General features: G+C 26.1%; 1 pseudogene; it reads left to right on the forward strand.

Moving 5' to 3' along the window:
- Positions 2,228 to 6,431, forward strand: part of LOC109125027 — a 9,564-nt pseudogene continuing 5,360 nt past the window's right edge.

Below are 6,431 nucleotides of genomic sequence, written 5' to 3' on the forward strand. Positions count from 1 at the left end.
CAGATTGTTATTATAATTTTTAGTTTTAAAATTTTAGTTAGATTATTGAATATTATTGAATATTAATATTCAATTATGTAGATTTAACATAAAATGGAAAATTTGTTTCTACGAACTTGTTAGTTAGTGATGAAGAGACAAATGTAAAGAGAGTTCAAAAGGCATAACTATTTAAATAGACACACCTATTAGAACTAAAAGTTATGATGAAAAAATATAAATAAAATACAGTGAAAATACACAACTCTACAATGAACAAATACAATCGTTTGAATAAAAATAAATAAATAAATAATTTTTTTACGAAAAGGTGCTACGAAAAATTGCAACTGTTGTGTTTGCACTTTATTATACCTACAAATTCATATAAACTGCTTTTAAATAGAAGACATCTTTATTAAGATATTCAAAAGTCAAATCCAAAACCTCACTATATAATTCATCTAACTCTTGGAAAAAAACTCTAGGTATTTTCCTTAAATATATATATATATATATATATATATAATTAACTAAAAGTTGTAAATTAGATTAATCATTCCAAAAATCTTTTGTTAAATCAAGAATTGGAGGAATTTATTTACTTTTAAAAGAATGAATGTTAGAGAGTAATTTAGAGAGCTGTAAAAACCGTTGAGATTGAAATTTTATATTATTTTGTGTCATGGTAAAAAAATGAAAACAGTTCAAACAGACAAATATATATAGATTTCAAAAGATACGAATATTTGAATAGACACAAGTCTACAATGAACAGTTGCAACTTTAAAAAAACCATTACAATGAACAATCACAACTATTTGTAAAATACACTATTTAAAATTTCTACAGATTTTTTTTGGAAAATTATCCAAGAGGTGCGATTGAAAAAACACAACTTTTGGTGGCATTTATTCAGATTGCTATTATATATAGACTAGGACTCAGACCCCCCGCGATGTTGCGGGGGAAGTATTTTAGAAAAAAAAAATCTAAATTTAAATTTTAAATTATACATTATGAAATTATTTGAATCTATATTATTATTTTCACAGCATTTTTGAGAAGAAGACTTGGAGTTCAAAGGTATTTACAACCAATGCCATTACCATAAAAATATTTTTTAAAAAAATAAAACAAAAAATCGATGCAAGCATTTTTGAGAAGAAGGTTTGGAGTTCAAAGGTATTTACAACCAATGCCACTACCATCAAAATACTTTTAAAAAAAAAAAAAAAAAAATCGAGCATTTTTGAGAAGAAGGGTTGGAGTTCAAAGGTATTTACAACCAATGCCATTACCATCAAAATACTTTAAAAAAAAAACAAAAAATCAAAATATGCAAAATAAAGTATGTTAATTAAATATTCTCCTATCAATCCAATATAATTTTCCTAAATTATCTCCACCTGTGAACCTAATTTTCTGCAAAACTAAACAAAATTTTTGCTTGTCCAATATAGAAAATTCTATATTCATTTCAATCAATCATATTCAATTACTTTCAAATTTTTTAATTTTTAAAAAAATTCCTCCAGATTTTCCGTCTAGAAAATCTAAAGAGTTCTTATACTAAATATAAAATATTTAATCTATAACAAGATATGTAGAAAAGTAACATTACCAAATAAAATCCCTAAAAAATACATAAAACAAAAAAAATTTTAAATTCCTAATCAGTCAGATTTCTGTATAGCAATTAATTTTTATAAATGTTTTAAATATATTATTTAATAAACTTTAATAAATTAAAATTATTATGGGACGGGTTATGATCGATATTCTTTATAAATTTAAAATGTCAATAATTCATCGCTACAACCATCAGTATATTATACTAAAAAGTAATAAATATCTAAAGATATAGTTTATATATAAAATATAGGCCTGTGGTGTACCGTTAAAAGATGGTCATTACAATTAAGTCTCTCGGGATTACGGATTTTAGCAAGGTGTGTCTGCAGTTGGCGGGTTGTCCCAAAAACTACAAATATAAGATTAAAATAAATATATAAATAATATTTTTACATAGTTCTGTATATATAATACGTGAAATAAGTGATAATGTGAGGAAATTTAATTTATACCAATTAAGATAACTCCAAAATATCAATATTATAAGTTATTTAATTTTTTTTTTTTTTGCCACTAAATTTTTTAAGAATAATTAATATAAAATTTTGGTTGAGAACATGCTTGGGCATAATTTTAACGACCACGGTCTTAGCGGGTTGACCCGCTGCGGTCCATGAAAAAAGAAATGTGGACCAAACCTGTTTGACACCTCTATATACATGATTATTATAAACAAACTGGTACAACTTAATAATATAAACAAATATTAATAAGTTTTGTAATGAATTCTGGCTCATCCTTCGAATATTTTTATCTTGGATTGGTGAAATTAATTTATAACAAATATAAATTATTGTGTTGTATATAAACCGCAGATTAAATTGTAGAATTAACAATTAAAATACAATTATACAATCTTAAACCTCAAATAAAACGTAAAAAATTAACTAACAATTACAATTTAAAATTTAATGATTTTAGTAAAAAAAAATAATCCCGCGGTGTACCGCAGGTTAAAATCTAGTGTAATAGAATTGTTACTAAAATCACAATCATCAAAATGAAAACTTATAACAAAAAATATTATGTAGAATAGACGCAACTTTGCAAAACATATTGTTTAAAGTATTATAAATATAAGATATTTTTGTGAAGAATTATGGTAAAGAGGTAGAATTAAAAAAAAATCATTATGACAAAGTGATCCTTACTAAGAATATTGAACTAATGGTTATAATGAGTAATGTAATTTTTTATTAAATAACTATAATCAATTCTAAAATTTTAGTTAGATGATAGAATAATATTGAATATTAGATATTAATATTCAAATTATTTAGATTTAACATAAAATGAAAAATTTGTTTCAACGAACAATGATTTGTTAGTTATTGATGAAGAGACAAATATATAGAGAGTTCAAAAGATATGACTATTTAAATAGACACACCTATTAGAACGAAAAGTTGTGATGAAAAATATGAATAAAATATAGTGAAAAGACACAACTCTACAATGAACGAATACAACTGTTTGAGTTTTTTAAAAATAACAAAGAAAACCAGTTTTTTTACAAAAAAGTACTACGAAAATTCTCAGTTCTCATTTATTCAGATTGTTATTATTATTTTTAAATATTAAAATATTTTTTTTAACGGAAAGTTAAGATAAATAGACACAAATGTAAATTCAATATTAAGTTGTATAAAATTTTTCTATTGCTATAATCATTTCTAAAATTTTAGTTAGATTATAAAATATATTCAATTATCTAGACTCAACATACAATGGAAAATTTGTTTCAACGAACTTGTTAATTAGTGATGAAAAGACAAATATAAAGAGAGTTCAAAAAGCATGACTATTTAAATAGACACACCTATTAGAACAAAAAGTTGTAATGAAAAAATATAAATAAAATATAGTGAAAAGACACAACACTACAACGAACAGATACAACCGTTTGAATTTTTTTAAAAACATTTTAAAACATTTTATTACGAAAAAGTACTACAAAAAACTCGCAATTGTTGTGTCTGCACTTAATTATACCCACAAACTCATATAAACTACATTTAAATAGAAGGCATCTTTATCACCATATTCAAAAGTCAAATCCAAAAGCTCATTATATAATCCATCTAACTCTTGGAAAACTCTATGTATAAAAATAACTAAAAGTTGTAAATTAAATTCATCGTTCCAAAAATATTTTGCTAAATCAAGAATTGGAGGAATCTCTTTACTTTTAAAAGAATGCTAGAGAATAATTTAGAGAGCTGTAAAAACCATGAATAGACACAACTCTACAATGAACTTCAAACTTCAAACAGACAAATATATAGATTTCAAAATATACAAATATTCGAATAGACACAACTCTACAATGAACAGTTGCAACTTTACAAAAAACTCGTTACAATGAACAATCGCAACTTTGTGTAAAACATACAATTTAAATTTTCTACAGATTTTTTTGAAAAATTATCCAAAAATTACGATTGAAAAAACACAACTTTTGGTGGCATTAATTCGGATTGCTATTATATATAGGTACTTTTATTAATTTTTTATATATATAATGAACTAAAAATTGTAAATTAGATTCATCATTCCAAAAAGAATTTGTTATATCAAGAATTGGAGGAATTTCTTACTTTTAAAAGAATTAATGTTAGAGAATAATTTAGAGAGCTGTAGAAACCGTTTATATTGAAATCTTATATTATTTTGTGTCATGGCAAAAAAAATAAAAACAATTTAAACAGACAAATATATAGATATCAAAAGATACAAATATTTGAATAGTCACAACTCTACACTGAACAGTTACAATTTTACAAAAAAACTGTTACAATGAATAATCGCAACTTTTTGTTAAACACATAATTAAAATTTTCTATAAATTTTTTGGAAGATTATCCAAAAGGTACGATTGAAAAAACACAACCTTTGGTGACATTTATTCTAGATAAAGTCATCATTCCAAAAATCTTTTGTTAAATCAAGAATTAGAAGAATTTCTTGATTTTTAAAAGAATGATTGCTAGAAAATAATTTAGAAAAATATATAAACGGTTGAGATTGAAATTTTAGTTGATTTTGTGTCATGGCAAAAAAAAATGAAAATAGTTCAAACAGACAAATATATATAGATTTCAAAAGATACGAATGTTCCAATCAACACAACTTTACAATGAACAGTTGTAATTTTTCATAAATAACTGTTTTAATGATCCATCACGACGTTTCACAAAATATCCAAAATGTACGATTGAAAAAACACAATTATTGATCGCATTTATTCGGTTTGCTATTATTATATAGATTACTTTACTCAATATGTTTACTATTCTGATGGAACAATTAAAATTTTAATTACTTACAGATCTTTATATGTAGTATAATACTAGTTATTACATTGCTGCAATAATCTTTACTAATTCAGTAAAAATGTATGGTGGTATTGTATATTATAATGGTAAAATGTATCATCATAATAAAATGTCGATATGGTAAATAATGATTGCTTAAAGATAATAAAAGGTAAACCCCGAGAATCCACAATCGTAAAATCTTAGTCCATTGTGAAAAAATGAGTCAGGACTACATTATATATAGGCATGTCAATTAGGGCCGAAGTTCGCGGACTGGCCCGGCCCGGCCCCGATAAATACCGGGCTCGGGCTTCAATAGATATGTCCAGAAAAAATCGGACTTTTCGGGCTCAGCCCGTTTGGGCTATAGGGTTTTCGGACTTAGTCCGACTAGGCTCGGACCAGCCCGAAAAGTCCTTAAACAAATATATTTGTACCTTTATGTTAACATTTTTGTTTGATTGCAATATTTGATTAACAATTTATTGTAAATAAAGTTTTAAACTCTAATCCTAGTTTTCATATTTACTTAATAACCATACTTAATACTTTTTTATTAATAATATTTTATATGAATTATATATTGATTTATTTGGTAAAGTATCGAAATTTTATTTAGTTTTAAACTTTTTTTATTAAATTAAATTGGTTGTAGTGAATATAGATAAGTTATTAAATTTTTGATTGATTTGTTTTATAGTGCACCTTCAAACACTGCATTTTAAGGCTTATAAGTTTGAATTTTTGATCGGTAAGATAAACCTGAAAAAGCTCGAAAAGCCCTGTACCCCTGTTAGAGCCGGGCTCGGCCTTTGAAATATAGGCTTGGAAATATTTTGGACCGGACCGGGCCGGGCTCAAACTTATGCAGGCTTTATGGGTTTCGGGCCGGGCCGGGCCAGGCTAGCCCAATTGACACCCCTAATTATATATCGTGCAAGTCTTGAGGACTTGTTTTTTTTTGCTCTTTCCTACGGTTCACGTACGTGCTTTTATAATGATATATAGAGACCAAATGATTAGCTTTTGTATTTAGAAAAGTTACAAATTCAAGTATTTTAGCAATTAATTATAAAACACTAGTTTAATTTTGAGTTAGGGTGTTTCATTATTCCTTTCAAATTGAAACGACCGACCTTTTTTTTTTCTTTTTAATAATAAGTACAACATATAATTAAGCATCCCATACTACTTAATTGAACCACCCAAACCACCATTTCCTCATTAAACCAATAACAACCAATATGCACAGCGGAAACATACCAATAATACAGAAACGATACATCATCAATACAATAACATTCCTATCCAATCTATCCAGCAACCTATCACAACTCAAACCAAGGTTCCAACATAAATAATATAACCAACACCACACAAACGAGACCCTAGATTATCCTCCTCCTCATCGCCATGATTCCACGCTACACAATTTGCCTTTACCTGCACCACAAACACAAATTGAGATGCATGAGTATTTGATAAACACTCAGTGAGGCA

This window comes from Camelina sativa, chromosome 17 (assembly GCF_000633955.1).
Source record: "Camelina sativa cultivar DH55 chromosome 17, Cs, whole genome shotgun sequence".
NCBI classification, from domain to species: domain Eukaryota; kingdom Viridiplantae; phylum Streptophyta; class Magnoliopsida; order Brassicales; family Brassicaceae; genus Camelina; species Camelina sativa.